Source organism: Bombyx mandarina, chromosome 13 (genome assembly GCF_030267445.1).
Source record: "Bombyx mandarina strain Sakado chromosome 13, ASM3026744v2".
NCBI lineage: Eukaryota > Metazoa > Arthropoda > Insecta > Lepidoptera > Bombycidae > Bombyx > Bombyx mandarina.
Window position 1 is genome coordinate 2,417,588 of NC_143220.1, and position 22,386 is coordinate 2,439,973.

At 34.5% G+C, this 22,386-nt stretch overlaps 1 protein-coding gene across 5 annotated transcripts in view; it reads right to left on the minus strand.

Moving 5' to 3' along the window:
- Positions 1 to 21,724, minus strand: part of LOC114249168 (uncharacterized) — a 156,469-nt gene extending 134,745 nt beyond the window's left edge. For all 5 annotated transcript variants that reach the window (XM_089732565.1, XM_089732567.1, XM_089732566.1 and 2 more), the window contains exon 1: positions 21,547 to 21,724. The gene's annotated coding sequence lies outside the window, so the exon portion shown is untranslated. The remainder of the gene's footprint in view (positions 1 to 21,546) is intronic.
- Between the last annotated feature and the right edge of the window lie 662 nt (positions 21,725 to 22,386).

Here is a 22,386-nt window from a genome sequence, read left to right on the forward strand (position 1 = left end):
AAAAATAACCTAAAATATCCTTTACACCGCGTGCACTGCGAAAGCTACTGATGATAGAATAAAATAATGTACTACGACTTTGTAGAACATATACTACAAACATAATATTTAGAAAAAGTGTCGCGACAGCATAATATGTCTAACTATTATAGTTATGCCGCAGTAAAGTAAGTGTTCTTTCAGTTAAGTGTTCTTTTATTTAAAAAAATAAAACAACGTCAAATATCATTGAAATTTTTGTTAAAGACCCGAGCGGAGCCGGAGCGGGCCGCTTGTAAACTATAAAATTACTGATACTCGTAGAAAGACGTGTTAAAGTCCGCACGGGTAAGTACTCTCCTGTATATTTCTATCCAGAAGATCTCATGAGCGCTATAGACTAAGATTGGGACTTCAACCTTACGTGTCCAGGTGGGTGACGGTATTCACTTTTAGATGTTTATGGGTTCCGCTAACCACTTATACCAGTGTTCTTAGTCCGAGTTTTTTAATGTTCTCGATAGCGTAAGAGTTAACTCAAATTTGTATGCAGTTGGAATAGTGCCCCTAGCGGCAAATGTAGGCAAACGCTTGTTCCAACTTCATACAAATTTGAGTTAGCTTTTACGCTGTCGAGAACGTTAAAAAACTCGCACTTAGCACATAGGTGAGCCAAGAGCTTGTTCCGAAAACGAATAAAAAATTACTGTGTAGTTAATAGATTTACCGCATGCTCCTGCTTTTGACAGTAATGGAAAGAATTTAGGTTGAGGCTTTGAGGAAATTAGAACGATGGGAAAGTGCTACTGGCCCTTAAAATTTTAGAAATAATAAAACGCGTGCAGAAATAGTTACTAAAAAATATTTTTTCTGAATACCCTCTCTCCTAATAACGGTTCGAAGTAGTTGAAATCGGGTCGACCCAAGTGGAACATCTCGTAATCTGGACCAAGATTAACTTCTGAACTTCGAGTATCGAGTGGCTGTACTAGTACCATTATTTCGTGTTCGGACTGCGATCGGGTAGCAACTTATTTTCGTTTATTAGCCAAGTTAAATACAGGATTTCTCGTGTGTTCCGTGGTGAAGTTTTTTTAAGTCCTTGATCAATTTGCAATGCGGAAAACCGGTTCGATATTTTAACATTTTGTCTTATTCGTTTTTTATTAGGAATACTAATTTAATGTTAGTATTGACAATAAATAAAAATCCTGCAGGTATTTTGAAATTTTTTTAAGAATTTCTTGAAATCTAAATTAGTTCAAAATTATTTGAAATGAATAAATTTAGGTCCTTTTTTAGGGTAAACTTGATGAGATTCATTTAATAATATTTTATGGTAAATAATGTAAATATATCTTAGTAATGTAAATAATATGTCACACTAATATTTAAAAAGCTATGGCGGAAATTTTCCCCATAATTCATACGTAAAAGCATTATCCCCCAATATTTTTCTACCGGCCTTTAATTGATTGTTTGAGTATTAGTGGGCATTAATTAGGGCGTACTATCCAATGAGTCCTACTTAATATTTTTTCTAAGAAACATGTGTTAGATAATACGGGCTGCTATGATTTTTAAAATTAATTAATTCACTAAATCAGCTCCTGACTGCGGAATTTGCAAGTAATTTTATAGTAACTATATAAATATTTTTTTTGGTCACGGAATCGCTATTTCTACACAAAATTTCTCTGCCTCCGAAGAATCACAGACTTGCGCATACTAAACGCACGAGAGACCAGAGAAAGGTAATTACTGTGTTCGTTCAATCATCACTACAATATGAATTTTTGTAGGTCATCGTCGTACCAAGTAAATAAACATAGCCGCTGACTAACAAACTCGTTCTGTACTCCTTGATCTTGACATAGATTCAGCATAAATCCTTCTTCGCCAAACCTGTTCGGTTTGCGAGTTTAATAACAATTGCACATAAACAGTACGTCTTCGATTGTTAAAACGTTTTCAATCTTTTTGTGATCATATTTGGATAGTGCACTCACGGTCCATCTAGAGTTATTTTATGGAGCCGACGAATGCCACAAAGTGAAAGCAACCGCCATTATTAAGACATAAGGTTGAAGTTGAAGTAATATAGTAACGGCTTTCTTTCAAATCGGAATGCGTAATTGTTTCGCCGCAAAAATAGGTAGGATAGTGTGTTATTGCTTTATTTTTATTTTCTATTATTTTTTGATTACTCTTCTTTTTCTTCTTGCCCCTATCCTACATTATGTGAGATAGACGCAGCATGTCCTCTTGTCATATTGTACGACTGGCAGCCTGTCTGACATCAATTCTCCTTGAAATATATCTCCATATATTTATTGCAACGTATCATTTATCTATTATTTTTCTTGGTTTGCTGTTGAAGATTATGAGCCCTCTATACTCTGATCTATATATAAATATAAGTCTGACTGAAGTTTTATTACGTTTTGATAATTTATAACTCAATAGGCTTGTACGAGAGTTTCACGTTCTACCGTGAACTTATGTTACTATCTACACCAAAAAATAATGAATCTAGTATCGAGCTTACTCTTTTTGGACTGATAAACACACAAGGTGTACCTACAGTGAATCAATTAAATTTTTATACCAAATCAGAAATCTGCTCGGCGTTTGTTCATACATACATTATTGTTTTGGTATTTACTGAATGGAAGCATTCGCGTGTGTCGCGATTTCACTCGGTGTAACACTTACGTGCTTTCTGTTTTAGCCGGCTGTCTTTTTTGTTTGCTATTAAGATATTTAGTGGGATGTTGTGATATTTTTTTTACGTTATATTTCTCGTTTTTTTTAAATGTTATATGAGCAGATGAGCTCTTATCTTATACCACCACCCACCTTGAAAGATAAGAGCTAATTATATTGCTATCATAACATACCCTATTCCCCGTAAAGCTCTAAGTTAGATGGGGGTCCAAATTTTTTTAAATTATCTTTGTAGGTAATTATTTTAGGTAGACAGTGGCTTGGCTCTGCCCCCGGCATTGCTGAAGTTCATGGGCGACGGTAACCACTCACCATAAGGTGGGCCGTATGCTCGTCTGCCTACACGAGCAATAAAAAAAAGAAAAATGAGCTCACTGCCTTTCTGGTGTTATATGGTTACCGGAGCCCATAGATATCCCAACGCGAATGCCAACATCCACATAAACTGAGTCCCAATTAAGCAAATTATATTTATAGCACTTTTTATTGGGAAGGGATGGGAACACAATTTGTTGTAGCACACAATTTTTTTTACCTCGGCACTAATCTCTCTACATTTTAAATACTAATTACGTTCCCGTATGTCGTTCGTAGATTTTGGTATTGATTGTTCATTCAATCATTGTGTGGTTTGACGTCTCAAGGTGACAGCTCGCGGTATTAATGGCTTAAAATAAACCGTTACCTCGGTTATTCATTAATGGCGAGTCTGATAAGATTTATACTTTTCACGAAAACTGACCATGTCTGCTGATCGTTAAGAATGAAAATAAAATTTAATTATACCTTGAAACGTTCTGTGCTCGATCGTGCATTTATAAACAACTGAAGGCTCTCGATAAGACAGGTCGTTTACCTTTTTCGCAATTCATTCATTCTTTTTCCTTAAATGGTCAGATATTCATGAAGAATTTGCTAAAGATGGCCACAAAAATATTAAATGCTATGAGATTTGAATAATGTTTTAAGGCTTGTTTTCTGATCATTCGATATTATTCGGCGAAAATGTGAGTCATTTTTGTGAATTATTGATGCTATTTATGAGCAACGGGTCTTGTACGCAGGTATGGTGGCCCACCTGCAGACAAAATTACCTTTACCTTCGATTTAAAAAAAACAACACAAGTTTCCAAAAAAAAAAAAGTCGGACTTTCTGGAATAATTAAGCGCTTTTATCAGTATCTGACTATCCACACAATTGTATTTGTACTTTATTTCCAAATTGAAAATTAATACCCGTACGATCACACTACAATAATTTTAATTAATTTGTCTTAATGTCCTATCCAAGATAACCATAATTAAAGAATAGTTTTTAGTTCGACTTGCTACTGATATTGAATTTACACCTTTTTATTGTTAGATTCATTTTCCATAAGTGGAATCGTCTTACTACAACAATGACTAAAAACATATGAGTTTTAAAAAAAAGTATTTATCTTTCTCAGCTTCAATTCTCCTAATTACCTATAGAGACCAAAGCTTCAACGCTGCGATCTGGAGAAAAGAGATCGAAGCATCGAAATTTTGTTGATAAACTAGTCGGACTCGATTTGTTAAAATTACGCTATGAAGTTCTTCTTCTTTTCTGCACCATAAGGTTTATTATTAAGGTTTATAATTAGCTATTATTCTTATTATAATTTTTCTCTTCCATTCTCTTCTATCAGCCGTCATCTCAACAGTCACTCCTCTTTCTCTCTCATATCGTCATTCACAACCTCCATCCATGTCTTCTTCGGTCGATCTCTTCCCCCTCTACCTTGCACTACCATTTCCATACATCTCCTAGTCACATGCATCACATGTCCATACCACGCTAACCGTCCGCTATTTATCGTGGCCTAAAGGATAAGACGCCCGGTCAATTCGTATTGAGCGATGCGACTGGCCGGTGTTCGAATCTCGAAGCCAAGAAACGATTTTATAATGAAATGCATGGTCAATAAATGTTCACGAATTTTTTCCATGGTGAATGAATTAATGTCGTGTAATAAAAATCAAACTTGCAAAATTTGCTTAATAACTGGTGATAGGGCGTTTTGTGTGTTTCGACGAATACGTACCATTGACCTGCCTATTTATGCCGTAAAGCAGTAATGCTTTTTGGTTCGAAGGGCAGCCGTTGTACTATAAAATCTGAGAGTATAAAAGTAATGCTTCAAGATACTTGGCGGCATTTACCTTGTTGTTGTCTATGGGCTTCGGTATCACTTTAACACCAGGTGGACCGTAAGCACGTCCAGTCATCTAAGCAATAAGAAAAAATAAGAAAACTTTCGCACTACATACTGCAAGTTAATCACAGTTAACTGTATTGTTAATTGTACTGTGTCTATTAGTTTGTTGCCAGTGCAAGGAAAACATTGACAAAGTTTGATCGCAATCAAATGAGCTGTATGATAAAGACCAATGTGACAGTAACGACATAAATCCAAAAAAATATATAAATACAAACATGATTATTTTATTGGACAGTGCACATAAATGCGTAATATTTTGTTAGAATAAAACTGTAACTGTTTCTATGTAAAAGTTAACAAATAAAATTTACCGGTTTTGCTTAGATTCTGAAGTCGCAATCTTTATGTTCATCTTAATCGCCGCATGAACTTGTCATGTTATGGCGCTTTTGCATAACATACGGGCGGGTCCGTATTTCATACAAAAATGTCTGCTCTATTTCACTTACGCAATGGAACAGAGATAAGGATGTAAATATGCGAACGTAAATTATTTTATTTAAAATGCAATGTTTTTGGTGATTTAAATAAACTGAGCTAGTGATTGTGTAGTATAATTATTGCTAATTTTGTGGTAATACTATATTGCGATTTGAAGGAGGTTTAGTCTACATTGTAGACTTTATAAATATTTTTTAAATTTACGTAAACGGTTTAACTACGCCTCGCTTCAGTGACTACGGAAATACGCATAAGGCACATGTATTTTTAAGCGAGATAAGCTCCATCAATCTTACTTTTGAGGAAACGCTATTTGAAGCAAGAGCAACAAATGTTCAAAGTTAAATCGCCTATTGATTAATGACGTACGAACCCGGAATACGTGACAAACATAATATAGATATACAGACTCGACTAGAAAATACTAATAATAGGATAATAATAGAAGAAAAACAAAATTAGTGTATACCTAATTGATATGTAGAAATTGTTTGTAAGATCATCTTTATTGTAGATTATCGTAGATTTTTTGACGTATTTTATATAAGAGAATTTGGTTAGTCTTAACGACGAAAGGAAAGATCTTCCACCGAGCGGGTGATATGTGCTCGGTAGACCGACGGTCCGAATGTTGTTATTCGGAACTTGTATATATGCGCTTTATCTTGAAAATGTCGTAAGCGAGATTCAGGCATCTGTCAATTATCTTGCGTTGTATGATGGCTACCCGCCACAAGAATATAGTTATTTCATTTCTTCAAAAATTTTTGAAACTTCGTTCCATTCATATTATGTAATAAATTCACCTATTAATTATTTAAAAAACGGAAAATAATAAGGATATCTTTAACCATGATTCCTCGATGCGATGTCTCTAGGTGCTGATCGTAAACGAATGTATTTGTATAATTTTACATAATATGTCACCTTATTTAATGTGTAAACCATAAAATGCGTTCAAGGTTCAAAGCTTTTATTCATTAGCGCATTAGCCTTAACTGGAAGTAAGGACTATGTTTTGTTACGTGACATCATAATAAATATAATACATTGGTTATTTTAAGGCTGGATAGCTTGTCATTATTTTGCATTTATTGTCATTTATTAGCAATATTGTTTTATTTTATTAGTTTTGTTTTTCAGTCATATTTCAGTCGAATAATATGTCACTGCCAAGAGAATTGCAAAATCCCTTTCGTATATATTAACTGTATAATTGTGAAATCAATACACATATATAATTGCAATCGAGCTTTTTACATTAAAAAATTATTGAAACGCAGTCTGATCTAAAATTAAACAACTTTATTTAGAAGCTCGTTTGTGCCAATAGCTTGGTAAATAATAATAAATAACATAATAAATAACTGGGAACAAATCATGGGCGGTCATCCAGCCTCAAAGTAAGATTCCTTGTTATGAGTATTAGAAACTGAAATACATATTTATATACGTTTAAATATATACACACATACATAATATTATATATACAATAAACATCCGGACGAAGAGCAAACAAACTTGTTTATCACACAATTGTTCGACCGATGTTGGAATCGAACCCACGACCCTCTGCGCAATATTCAGGGCCGCTAAATATTGCGCCACCGAGTCAGTCAGTATTTTAAGTTATTCTACGAGCTAAATTCCCAATTCTCTGGTATTAGAAGGTCAAATTAGGTGTTATCAGCCTGTCTATTCTATCTCAAAAATACGATTCAGAAAATCAAGATCTTAAAAATATGCTATTATGGAAAACAAATTGTCAATTCCTATTCAAGTACACTTTCACATTAGTTTAAAAATGATTAAGTTATGTACACAATATGTATAACTATCGATACATTCAGGTCAAGCCGCTTGCTTACAAAAAAGACAAATAAAAACATGAAAAATGTATCTTCAAGATTTGCACAAACAACTTCTCGGAAGGATTGAAAAAAAAACGGCTTCCTTTTTCGGTACGTCGTCGAAAAATTACGATGATATTAAAATTAAGAACGTTCGACTGTTGGGAACAAGAAATGCTTAGATACATTTGGCTGTCAATTTTAAATAAAATATCTTATATCTATCCATCATTTTAAGCACTGAAAAACGTATTGTAATATTGCAAGAAGAAAGAGACGAAAAACCATTAAACGAATACCATTATGATGTGTTTGTTGTTTGCAAAAAATTTAAAACGCATCGTTAATATGGATATGCTGCGATTTAGTACTAATTAATTTTAAAGTTATATTTTTAGCATGATACATCGAAATTCATGTCTATTTATTTTGAGTTACTTTTTTTTTAAACCTACCCACTATTTGCATCTTCTGGGGTTATATTATCTTTATATTTTTTTATTGCTTACATGGATGGACGAACTCACAGCCCATCTGGTGTTAAGTGGTTACTGGAGCCCATAGACTTCTACAACGTAAATGCGCCACCCACCTTGAGATATAAGTTGTAAGGTCTCAGTATAGTTACAACGGCTGCCCCACCTTTCAAGCCGAAACGCATATGAATATCTAGCTATAGTGAAAGTGTAGTTGAGCACATGTTGCTCTCCCTGGGAGACTGCTAACAACTGCCCTAGCAAGAGCAGTGCTTCGCTGAATGTACCACCGGAACGAAATCGTGACCCACTGTGAACATCCGCCGAGGAACTTAATGAGCTGTGTCGGTGGGTTAAGTGGCACGAAGAACCCTATGTCGCATTCAACGGGTTCGACAAGAAAGTTAACTGGTGCTTGGAATGTCTAACGCGCCAAGAGTTGATCGGGAGAATCCGTGAATTATGCATTTATAATAAAATCTGAGTTATTTGAACTCTACCGCTACGTTGTTGTCCACCGTTATTGTCATTAAAAAGAATAAATCTACCTGATCGAATTAATCGCGTGCCATCTTTTACACATTGACTTCTAGTTAGTATGAAAGAAGGAAATTCTGAAATTCCAACACGCACTTATAAATTTCAAGCGACTCGGCTCAGCATTGTTTGTACGAAATGGGCACGAACAAACTTACAAAGATTTAATGTAAATTAGCAATTATTAATTTACAATAAGACGTTAATATGCAAGATACAAAACTATGAACCTTTAAAAACTTCTTAAATATACGAAATAATAATTTCGCAACGTATTCTCAAGCAGCACTTAGCAAACAGGTACATAGCGAAGTTCTCACAAAAATACGATTTCCCAAAAAAAATATCTTATCTAAGAGGGTCATCCTTGCGTTTTGTTCTTACGTCAAATCACTAGATTTACATCGTGTCTTAACCTGCTTCTGTCAAGGATTCTAAGAAAGAAGCCAGGGGAACTTGTTAAGTCGTATTTTAAGATACTTAATGGTAATGTGATGTAGTCTTGATATGAAACGTTACTGATAGCTGTTGAGATAGATAATTTTTTATTTGAACTGTTTCACTACGCAAATACCTACACCGTCTGATATGGGGTCATAGTCTAAATTGTGCCAAATTGTATCATCCATCTTTTGGATGGAAACACATGTATCGCAAATACATGTTTAGTATAAGTAGATTGGTAGTACTTATTTGAGTTTACAATGAACTCTACTAGAAATATTGGTCCAAATTAAAAATAATTTTATGGTTGAATCTCCCGTTTTTCATTGTCAATATGTTATTTTTGACGTTTCGTATACTTTACAGCTTTTACACACGAACGACAAAGGTGCTGTGTTTGTTAAAAAAGAAGGCTAATTGGCGCAATAATAAACCGTAAAAGTCTTGTGTATTTTTATTTTTTATTTTTTTTATTTTTTTTATTTACTAACAGTCACGCCACGTTAATTGGTTCCGTGATAAGTTCGTAAAGAACTTGTGTTACAGTTACCAGATAACGGATATAAATGTAAGATTTTTATTATACACATACATATATTTAATAGACATCCATAACCCTGGAAAATACATTTATATTTATCATACAAATATCTTCCCTTGGCGGGATTCGAACCCGCGACCCCCTTGTGTAGTGACCATGTCACTTACCACTACTCCAGACGGCCGTTTAATGTCTACGGTTCGCCAAAACCAAAGAATATACAGTATAGTTTCAATTAAAATTTATTACTGAATATTACGCTAATATTAAAAACTAGCTTTTGCCCGCGACTTCGTCCGCGTGGAATAGTTCACAAATAATGCTTTGTTTTAGAACAAATTTGGTTAGCATAAAAAACGTTATAGTGAGCAAACCTTAACATATAGATATATGCTGTCGCGGACTTTTTTCTAGATCTTTAAAGGGAAACAATTCTTTTATACATTTTTTCATCGAAATTTTAACCGTTTCTGCAGCGCACGCAGCGGTAGCTCTCAAAAGGTAAAAATAACCCCGATTTTGAAACATTCTTTATTGGTACTTCGTTTATATTGATCTTAGCGTGATGTTATATAGCCTATAGCCTTCCTCGATAAATGGGCTATCTAACACTGAAAGAATTTAAATAGGACCAGTAGTTCCTGAGATCAGCACGTTCAAACAAACAAACTCTTCAGCTTTATAATATTAATTAATTAATAATTAATAAGTATAGATTTAAAGATTGTTTAAAAATAGAATATACATATCATTTTGTTCATAATCCGATCAGAGCAAACCATACATACAAAACATTAGCTCACAGCGGTAGCTTAATTCATACATCACTGAAAACCACAATCATATTTGTTCAATCATTATATGGATTCAGCCTCCACAAATGCGTCGACGAAAACTCTATTTCTGATTTGATGTTTTAATTTATTATCTCTACTCGCATAACTATGATTATCCTTAAACAATTCATACGAAACGCATTCATAAAATTCGCGCATCTCTTAGCTTACATACGTAGTGTCAACAACATATGCTAACGAACACGAACAAACAAACCTATAAATATACATTAGTAGCTGACCCCGCAAACGTTGTTTTGCTTTAAATAAGATTTCTAGGGAAATTCTAGTGTAGAAAAAAAACCTCATTCAACAACATAATACCTCATTATAAACAAAAAAAAATATCAAAAAGAATATGTTTGGGGTGGACAACCCTTATCACTTAGGGGTATGAAAAATAGATAGTAGCCGATTCTCAAACCTACAGAACATACTATTAATACACAAATAAAACCAAAAAAACATGGCTGGCAAGCTACGATTGATACACAAATAAAACCAAAAAAAACATGGCTGAAAAATGTATAGTGAGTAAGACCGGCTTCGTCCTCACCCCTACTACGTGATGTTTGCTGGATGAGTGGTGACTCCTGGCGGGGATAACTGATCGATTGATAGTTGATCAGTAGTAGACCGGGAGGGCGGGAGATCAAATTGAATTTAAAAAAAAGTCATAATTAAAGGAACTTGAAATTATAAACTCTAAATAAGAATTTATCGTACAACAATTATAATATTTGATAGCCATCTTGCAACCTTATTGCGGATCTGTGCATAGAATAAAAAAAAAAAAGGGGTTGATCTTATAAGAGTGAAAATTGAGAGTAATATGACTTTGGTTATTTTAAGCCATGACAAAATAAATAAATAAAGCTTGCCAAAAAGATTAAAGTTTATAATAAAAAAATAAAAAATAGGGGTTGATCATAGAGGGATGAAAAATTGAAAATTGAAAAATTGATCTCCCTAGCGGAGTTTGGGCCTGCCACGACTGCTGCGGCCCTCTGGTTTCCCATATACTCGTAGTAGTTGTTTGAGCATTCTAGTCTCCTCCATTCGAATTACATGTCCTGGCCATCGTAGGCGTTCAATATTTATAGTTTTTATGATATTAGGATCCTTGTAAATAGCATACAACTCGTGGTTATAGAGCGTCCTTCATATATCATTTACATCGTTTCGTATGTATATAGCGTGTGCTAATCTCGAGTTACTGTCATCTATATATTAATATGTGAAGTAAAAATGTTGTACCCTTTTTACGAAAATTGCACGGACGGAGGGCTATGAAATCTCCCACACTTATAGAGAATATAGTGAAGGAGTGCCAAATGCTATTTTTTTTTAATTATTCATAAGAAATACGTTAAATCAATAAAAAAAAACATTACACACACTACCATGTATTTGACACACACACGCATGCATACTATCTGTTTATAAATTGTCAAACTTTTCTTATTGCATATAGTCTGTGGGCAAAGAGAGAATAAAGTAATATTGTTTGTCTCTATTAATGTTTGTCTATAGTGTAGGCTTGGTGAAATCTGTGATTATAGAAGTATAGTAGTCTGACAATAGAATCATAGTAGTGTACAAACTTATAATTTCAATTAATTATAGTCGAATTTCGACTACTGCGGGACCACTAGTTATGACAAATTTATCTATAGTGACAACTGCATAAAATTACAACTTCTTTTTCTCCACCTTATCCCACTAGGTGGGGTCGGCGCAGCTAATTTTTCTCTTCCATTCTCTTTTATCAGCCGTCATCTCAGCACTCACTCCTCTCTCTCTCTCATATCGTCATTCACACACTCCACCCATGTCTTCTTCGGTCGACCTCTTCCCCCTCTACCTTGCACTACCATTTCCATACATCCATACCTTTTTTTAAGTACATAAAATTACAACACAATCTATATAAATAAAAAAACAAGATGCGAACAAACAAAGAAACATCTGTATTTTACAAAGATATTACTTACGTTATACGAATCGAGAAAGATTGATTCTAAGTAACAATTATGTTGATACTAAAAAAATATTCCTACATAAGGCAACACTTTACGTTTGTTTGTTTGTTTTATTCAATCCTAATGTAGGTAGTATGAATAAAAACTTACTTTCCTTAAGCAATCCTATAAGCACAAATAGAGAGCTGATGTTTTATGGCATCATGGACGTTTGGTATTAAACATGAAACTATGTTAAAGCATTCATTTCCGGAGTAGAGTTCATCCATACTACCTGGAGCCACTGCGGTCATCCACAGTGGGTTTCCAGAGATCTTTTTTGCCACGTACCATCCGGCTATGGAATGAGCTCCCCTTCACGGTGTTTCCCGAGCGCTATGACATGTCCTTCTTCAAACGAGGCTTGTGGAGAGTATTAAGCGGTAGGCAGCGGCTTGGCTCTGCCCCTGGCATTGCTGAAGTCCATGGGCGACGGTAACCACTCACCATCAGGTGGGCCGTATGCTCGTCTGCCTACAAGGGCATTAAAAAAAAAATCAAGAGGCTAAAAATACTTGATCCTTTCTAGATATTTTTTATTACAGTAAATATTTTTATTTTTATTGCCCTTGTAGGTAGATGAGCGTACGGCCCACCTAGTGGTGAGTGGTTACCGTCGACCATGGACGTCAGTAATGCCAGGGGCCGAGTCTAGTCGCTGCCTACCTTAAGCTATAAACGCGTAAGATTGAATCCTATTGCAAATTCGTAGCAGTAGTGGTTGGACCAAAAAAAATACAATTTTAGTGAACAAACTCACCGATTACTCATGACAGATTCGATTAAGGAAGTCCAAGTAAAACTGAATAAAGAAAAAGAGATAACAATTTTATCCTTCTAAAATTATAAGTACCTTATTCAATAACAGTTGCATTCAACATGATTATTCATACGGAATGTCAAGATTAAACGCAGAATGCATCCGTCTACTTGACCGAGTTGTATGTTGTATACTTCTTTATAATGCCATTACTTTGTATAAAGCCTTGCACCTTTTAATAACGTACCTTGATGACCCATAAGTACGCGCTTTGTTTTCACGGCGTATTTACTTGTTTTAAATTAACATGTACTCTTTTTTCTTTTTTTAAAGCTTGGGAAACCGTTCACGGATACCCGGTCGAGATGGGGGGGGGAGGGAGAGGCGCCTCCAGAGAAGAAGAGGGAGAAGAGGAATACCAAAATCCTTCTCTTCTTCCAATTCCTACCGGGAAAATTAATAATAATAATATGTAAGAAACCTGAATTCTACTACTGTTTGTTGTATTTAGTTCATAATTTACCGCGGCTGATTTATTATATTCATAGAAAATATTTTGCTATTGAATCGACAAAAAAATCTACAACATAGATGTAGCGTTGCGTTTGAGTTATGAAGTGGAAACTCGTGTTTTATTTTCTGGTACGTAACTCATTATAATCTACGTTTTCCATTACATAACAATCTACAACAAAGAAAAGTTAAGAAAATGTGCGTACGAAAAAAGAATTTCATCGTATTTTTTTAGTGTTTTTTTTTTATTTCAAACCAGTTTGATAACTTCATAACATTGGCAGTTCATACAAAATCAATTTCGGGTATTCGTCCATTTTGAAAATCGAATGGGTCATCCAAGTTTAAATTCGGATTAGTCACTCGCCTTATGTTTCTTTAAGCAATACCTGAGCTGTCTCATACGTTTACTGGATGCGAGTTTTAACATTCAACGCGCGTACTGAATATCTCTGGAGGAGCACTGAACTTAGCCGGCGCATTGACTCCTACGTCCATTCCATGGGCAGGGTTAATGCCTGCTCGGACACCTTCAACAAGACAAATGTTCACAAATAAATGTGGCGCAGAAATTACAGCTATTTGCAAACAAATGATCGTTGATTGACCTTTTTAAGCATTTGATAAACTAATTGAGAAAAGAATAGATTTAAAAGTTTTTATATCAAATATCTTTAGTAAAACTAATTTTTGCCGGGAATCTAGGCCGGACCACGTGTCACAGTTTTTTTTTTTTTTTATTGCTTAGATGGTTGGACGAGCTCACAGCCCACCTGGTGTTAAGTGGTTACTGGAGCCCATAGACATCCACAACGTAAATGCGCCACCCTCCTTGTGATATAAATTCTAAGGTCTCACGTATAGTTACATGTTATTAGCGATCACACCGACGAGTTTATTTTTCAAAGAAACAAAGATACTTTGCTCGAGCAATTAAGAGATTACAATAAATAAATTTGCAATTATTTATAACAACTATTCGGAACATGTTTATTTACATAACAAGAAACGTAGAAAGCTCATGCGATACAGAACTAAGTTTCTATTGTAAGCTGCGCTTGTACGAATAACTCAGTCATTAATCAATTTATCAAAAATACAATTTTGAATCCGGAATATTTTATTTGGGTTCTTAATATATTCCAGAAATCGATTTTTTTTTCCGAGTAGCAGTAGTTTTATTTTTCCAATTGGAAAGGCAAAAGTATCATATCATACAGCCTAATCTTTATTATATATTTTTATATGAAAAAGGATATAGTTAAATGAAATAAAATGAAATGAAATCAAATGAAATGATATGATATGATATGGGATGAAATATAATCTCAGTAAAATGGTGGTCATTGACAATTTTTCAGTGGACTTTTTGGAGGATCCATTACGTCCAGCGGCTTTGTTTCATTTTTCCACATTTGTGCACTTTCACAGATATTAAACAGTTAATAAAACACCATTATTACACATTTAAGCCTGAAGAAACACTATATAGAAAAAATAAAACAAATCACACAACTTCCTCGTGTTCCCGCCAACAAGTCTCTCTTTTTTTCGAATATATATAATTTCACACTAGCGTATTTTTTAATTTTAAACTAAAAAGGTTATGTTACGTCTATAAAGACAGAGCGTTGTAGATTAAACACGAAGTTTTTAAAATTCGAACACTGCTTTCGAAAGCTATGATCCGCATTAAGTCTACGAGGATGTCGGGCAAAATAATATCAGGTATGATCCTATTAGTGTCTTTGACTCTGAAAGAAACAAAAAAAGTTAGATTACATTGACATATCGCTGGTCGACTTTCGCTTAGTTCTGTTGTTAGCCGATTCGATACGTCTATTGAGGCGTCTTGTATAATTAGTTACGTCAGAGGACCGCTATGTGTTCTACCGGTCCGATAACGTGCGTTGAATATGTTATAATGGACACTTTCGCGTGAAGACGTGGAAATGAAATACAAATTTTATTTTTATTCAACTATTGACATTTAAAAAAAATATTCTCTTGTAAGCTCACTGCTCACCTGGACGTTTTTTTTTTTAAATTTTATTTATTGCTTAAATGAGTGGACGAGCTTACAACCCACCTGGTGTTAAGTGGTTGCTGGAGCCCATAGACATCCACAACGTTAATGCGCCACCCACCTTGAGATATAAGTTCTAAGGTCTCAAGTATAGTTACAACGGCTGCCCCACCCTTCAAACCGAAACGCATTACTGCTTCACGGCAGAAATAGTCAGGGTACCCACCCGCGCGAACTCACAAAAGTTCCTACCACCAGTAATTTTTAAAGTAGTCAACATCATTAGTGACTCGAGATCTGGGCTGCAGGCCATCATTAACACCAACACTACTCACCCATTAATCTTCAATATACAAACCACCATGAGGAACTTGGCCAGTATGAACAAGACAGCAAACCTGTTCTGGATAAAGGCCCACGCCGGGATACCAGGCAATGAAAGAGCTGACGAACTAGCAAAAAAAGCAGCCTTAACTAACAAACAGGCACCAAAATACGATGGAGTCCCACTATCATATGTACGACACACACTAAGGCAAATCACCATAGACAAATGGCAACAAAGATATACTGAGGCAACGACGGGAATGACTACAAAGATGTTCTTTGTAGATGTTCGCCGCGCCCACAAGATACTTAGTAAAATGAAAGTTAACAACATCATAGCACAGCTCTTAACTGGCCACGGTGGGTTCGGCGAATATCTATTTAGGTTCAAACTCAGAAGCAATCCCTACTGTGAGTGTGATGGCGGGGTCTGTGAAACTGTCCTCCACATTCTAACAGAATGTCCTAGATTCGGATTTAGACGCATAGAAACAGAACAGATCTTGGACTTTGCCATGGACACTCAAAACTTCTCCAGTATTATCGAGGACGACAGTGCTAGAGAAGCGTTCCTGAAATTCGCTATAAACAGTATAAAAATTGCCAACAACAGAAATAATAGTATAATGAAATACGCTATAGATTAATAATGAATGAAGAATGTGATGATAACGTAAACGTCTCTGTCCGGGGGCCTGGACTTGGGACCCATAAATGTTACTTTAAGTTTAATTCTAATTTTATCCTAATTTTAATTCTAATTGATTGTAATTCAATTTTTGACATAATTTTTATTCCATATCATTAACAAAAATAATAATAATAATAATATATATATATAATAATAATATATATATATATATATATATAACAAAATAATAATAATAATAATGGCTAATGACTAACACAGGAATAAAGGTTGTCCCATAATGAAAAGGGACAGATAACTAGGAGGGAGGTTTTAGTCCGTAGGTCACTGAGACACTTCCTCAGTGGAGTCGGGCATGCCCTTTGGCCCGGGCCCTTGGGTATCCATGAGGATTTCCTCCGCCCACGCAAAAAAAAAAAAAAAAACCACCAGTAATTACGCAAATTATAATTTTGCGGGTTTCATTTTTATTACACGATGTTATTCCTTCACCGTGGAAATCAATCGTGAACATTTGTCGAGTACGTATTTCATTAGAAAAATTGGTACCCGCCTGAGATTCGAACACCGGTGCATTGCTCAACACGAATGCACCGGGCGTCTTATCCGTTCGGCCACAACGGTTTTCTAAGACTAAAACGCTCAGAGAGATACTCCTTCGTCGAGACACGACTGCGATTTTAAATTAATTTGTATAAAAATAATTATCCATGTGTACTCAGTAGTAGGCAGTAGCTTGGCTCTGTCCCAGGAATTGCTGATGTCCGTGAACTTCGGTAACCACTTACCATCAGGTGGGCCATTGCTTGTCTGCCTACACACGGCTACATTCATTTTTAGATGCAAATGAACTGCATAGATTCCAAGCTCAGGCATAGATTTAAGAGGTAGTTTTGACATATGACTTCGAGTATTTTATCATTGTATAGGAACAATAAGATAATATGTTATTTAATCTAATGATAATTATAACTAAGTCTATTCGTTTTACTTTAATGATGTAATTATCCCAAAAGTAAACGTTCAATTCCACCCACAGTAACTAAAAACCTGTGCATCTAAAATTTTATGACGTCACCAATGATTACATCTAAGCAGCGAATTAAAGGTACCTACATATAACGTTACAAACTCAATGCACTTGCGTATATCTTGCGACTTAAACTCTAATGACAAACGACTGTGATGCGTGATCATTCGTCAATGTCATTAACATTTGTTCAACTTTATGTAACATCAATTGTAACTCTCTCCGGCTTATATTTCAGCTTTAAGAAGCTGTTACTTGTTGTCTATGAGCAGCCGCAATGCTGTTACACGCTTAATAGTTTTGGTTGGGTTATGTTCATGCTTCAATAAGCACGATTCAAGTTTTTATAAGATTTCATCTATGTGTCGATTGATACCGATCGGCTGTGGGCTTTTTTATTGGGTAGATAATGGATTGGCCTCAGGGCAGTTTGTTGTAAAGCGCTCACTAGGTGGGGCACATGAACACAACGATCTAAATATAGCTACTTTGAAGCCGTGGCCTAAAGGATAAGACATCCGGTCATAATCTCTGGTCTGGTGCATTCGTATCTGGCGATGCAACGGTGTTGGTATCCCGCAGACGGGTACCAATTTTTCTAATGAAATACGTACTTAGCATTGACTTCCGCGTTGAAGACGTGCGAAAACATAGTGTAATAAAAGAACACTTTTTTATGATTGAAAGATTACTGATGGCCCGGAGGTCTTTCCAGTTTCACCAGGACAGGTGGGCCAGCAAAGGCTCAGCCACGGGGGAAAAGAACACTTATTGCGGCATAACTATAATAGTTAGACATATGCTGTCGCGACACTTTTTGTAAATAATAATGTGTTTTACAAACTCGTAGTACATTATTTTATTCTATCATAAATAGTTTTCGCAGGGCACGCGATGAAAAGAATATTTTAGGTTATTTTATTTACACCTTTACATTATTGGAGTTTTAGTAAGGATTACTAATTTGTTCAAAAAATATTAAATAGCCTATGTCACTCGGGAATAGTGTAGCTTTTAAATAGTGAAAGAGTTTTTCAAATTGGTTCAGTAGTTTCGGAGCCTATTCAATACAAACAAACAAACAAATCTTTCCTCTTTATAATATTACTAGCGACCCGCCCTCGCTTCGCTTCGGAAACATTAAAACACACATAAAACCAAAAAAAAAAAAAAAAGTAGCCTATGTTCATCAGGGACAATGTCGGCTTCTAATGGAAAAATAATTTTTCAAATCGGTCCAGTAGTTTCGGAGCCTATTCAATACAAACAAACAAACAAATCTTTCCTCTTTATAATATTACTAGCGACCCGCCCTCGCTTCGCTTCGGAAACATTAAAACACACATGAAACCAAAAAAAAAAAAAAGTAGCCTATGTTCATCAGGGACAATGTCGGCTTCTAATGGAAAAATAATTTTTCAAATCGGTCCAGTAGTTTCGGAGCCTATTCGAAACAAACAAATAAACAAATCTTTCCTCTTTATAATATTAGTATAGAGTATAGATATTAGTATAGATTAGTATAGATAAAAGTTTGTTAGTACCCACAAAATATTTTAGCGTTCAGTAAATACGGCAAGACAAGCTATATATAACATTGACATTTAAAAATAATCTCAGAAAATCCTCCAAGTGTACGATGTATACTGAAATAAGCTAAGTCACAATAAAGCAACTAATAAAACCGTGAAAAGAATATTATAATGCCAATGATGTATGATCTATGAATGAGGATTCTCAAAAAATTATACAAACATAGAAAATTATTACTGTGTTTATGTATTGTTAGTACGTAGTAGTACTGTAATAATGCGAATATGAAATATTCATGTTTAGTAATTAAATAATTTGCGATGACCACAGCACGTATGTTCTATTGTTTTATGTCTGGTTACTGCGTAATAAAATATGAAATATACCCAGATTTAGACTATTACGTAGCTTTGTTACGTACAAAACTAAGTGTGATTTTGAAATTAATTAAATATATTATAAAATAAATAAAAGGTTTATTCTATTTAATATTTATTGAATATCTAAGTCTAATTGTGATTTCGAAAAAAAAATCGATACGTTTTCTTTTACAAATAAAATTATTTTATTATACCACAACGAATCTTGAGATGTATTGTTGAAGTATTATTTTTATGGTATTGCTTCCTTTTAAGTTGAAAGATCAATAAATCCTGTAAAAATAGACAGGATGGTGGAACCACGGGGGCTATCCAACAACTCCTACGAAGAGTAATTATATCAATTATTTTTAAATATACAAACTGTATCCTGGAATAGACTTAAGACAGCAAAAACGTAGAATATCTTAACAAAAAAACGTAAGTTGGACAAAAGACGTATACAAATTAGAAGCACGAAATAATGAATTATAAGAAAATATTTTGATGATAACTGATTTTAAAACAACATCTCAGTAAACGTTAATACAAAGTCGAAGCTGTTTATCGCAGATGTTTTGGTGCGAATTTAATTAATTGTCATGATTGCTTTCGGTTGCATAATGCGCTTCAATCTCAGAGTCTGTGACAGTGAGAGTGCTGCTTTGTAGGTCGCGATGATCGCACTACATTTGCGTCAAAAAATAAAAGACACGTAGGTAGTATGTTGAAGAGTTACTCTCATAGTTCAAATTATGATGGATTTTGCGAGATCAGTGCTACGGGCGTGGGATATTTAGACCAAGTGAAAACTATGCGCATTCTTCGTCGACTTTTATCGACAAAGATTGCTATTTAAATTCTTTCCACTTTTTGTTGTAATTGTAAAACCGAATTAACTCATTACTTGGTGTATTTTTAGTATTTACGAAATGAAAATTTTGAATTTGGTTAAATACCTTTTCGAATACGGTTAAAAATAAATTTGAAATAACGAATTATATCAGCGAAATTCGACAGATTCGTGTAACAATTAAGGGTGTTTTTTACAGATTATTAAATATTATAACATTTTTGAACTTGTTGTGTTGGGATATCAACATTGGACAAATAATAATAGAAACAAAAAATTGGTATTTTAATTAACTAATATCCTAAATATTGTACGCCCCATTTGAGCAGTAAGATCCAGTATGTTTATTAGTTCTTTGTAATTGCTGTTCTACAAGAAAATATTGTTAAGCACCTTTTTTATTATTAAAAAAAACAAGGCTATAAAAATACGATTGTGAAGAATGAATTTAAGATTGGATTTTTTTTAAAATTAAGAATTCTATTTATTAGGTTTTTTTTTTATTATAAAACGTAAAGCTTCATATTTTTAAAGGTAATATTTTAGAGTTTTCTCGCTTACAGAATTCTCAGTTACAGTCGAACGTAGGCAAATATTTCACGCAAACCGTGTCGGAGGTTAGGAAATTAGAAAAAAAAAATCGGACATCGATTGTTACAGGCATGCTAATTTGTATCGCAATTTTGTTTCAACAAACTGATTTGCACTGTTCTGGTAAAGCGCTCTAATTTTCCGACGATGTTTCGAAAATGAACCACTGTTGGCCGCAAACCTAATGATAATTATAAAAACTACTTCGTCCTGTTTCATTCGAAATATAATTTATTATTTTAAAAAAATTGTGCGGTAATTTAACGATAAAGTCTAGTACGATCTTTCCTTTTTCTCTTCTTCTAAATGTTATTTAAATTAACTACATCTAAATACAAAAAAGTACTTTTAAAGTTTTTTTTTAATCTTGGTAACAAATTGGTCGTGTTACTGGCATTACAGAAATTCATGAGTGACAATAATAGTTTTCTATTAGGTGTAACAGTATGCTTATTTATCACTGATACTAAAAATATATATTTTACCGTTCATATTTAAAAAAAACAACAATTTAAAAAAAATTCAAGATGACAAAAGGTTTGTTTTCCATTATAATGAATTTGTTACAGCAGTTAATTTTAAAGAATACGTCTAACCGTAAGTACTGACCACTTATGACCAGTCAGGCCGTGGAATTATCTAACTTCGATAGAAATGAAAATTAAGTGTTTTACTTCTATAACAATTTTCACAGAAAAAAATATTTAAAAGTTTAAATAAATTATTTACGCTTACATAAAATATCAATGCCCTTACGAAGATAACCTTTTTTTTAAAGAATAAAATTGATAATAAAAAAAAAATACATACTGCGAGAATGTCGAACTTAAATTCACAGACACAAGCCACAAACGAGTTCACAGTTCACTCTACTATGAAGTTATCGTCCTAAGTTCGTACGCGGCCAGTGTTGTAGCTGCACTGAACGGCGACGGAAGACCGATGCGTGTTTGCGCTGGCGCACACTCACCTCCGCACTACAGAACAACAGTACCGCGCCTAAAACTTAACCGAAACCGAAAGATATCGACGGATTGACTAATCCAGCACCCTGCGCGTTCATGTGTAAGCTCATTAATGCTAAGTATAAAAAGTTTTTTTTTTTTTTTTATTGCCTAGATGTGTGGATGAGCTCACAGCCCACCTGGTGTTAAGTGGTTACTGGAACCCATAGACATCCACAACGTAAATGCGCTACACACCCTGAGATATAAGTTCTAAGGTCTCAGTATAGTTACAACGGCTGCCCCACCCTTCGAACCGAAACGCATTACTGCTTCACGGTAGAAATGGGCGGGGCGGTGGTACCTACCCGTGCGGACTCCCAAGAGGTCCTACCACCAGTAAACCAGTATTAGCCGGCTTATAATAAAATAGGTTACGTTAAATCCGTAATAGAAGATTTCGTGCGGTAAACTGAGCACTGTTCTAAAAGTTTTCGAAATAAGTGAAGTTTAAATTAAAATACGTATGTAAATATTAGATAGTGTAAGCGCTATTTAAGGACGTCGAGCAAAGAAGTCGATATAGTTATAGAAGTGCGTGTTTTTTGTTATATGTTCCGTACAATTTCTATTCGAGTTTTTAATCTTAAAAATACTGATTCAATAGTTTCTTAGATATTAACAAGCAGTAAAAACTTTAACAAAA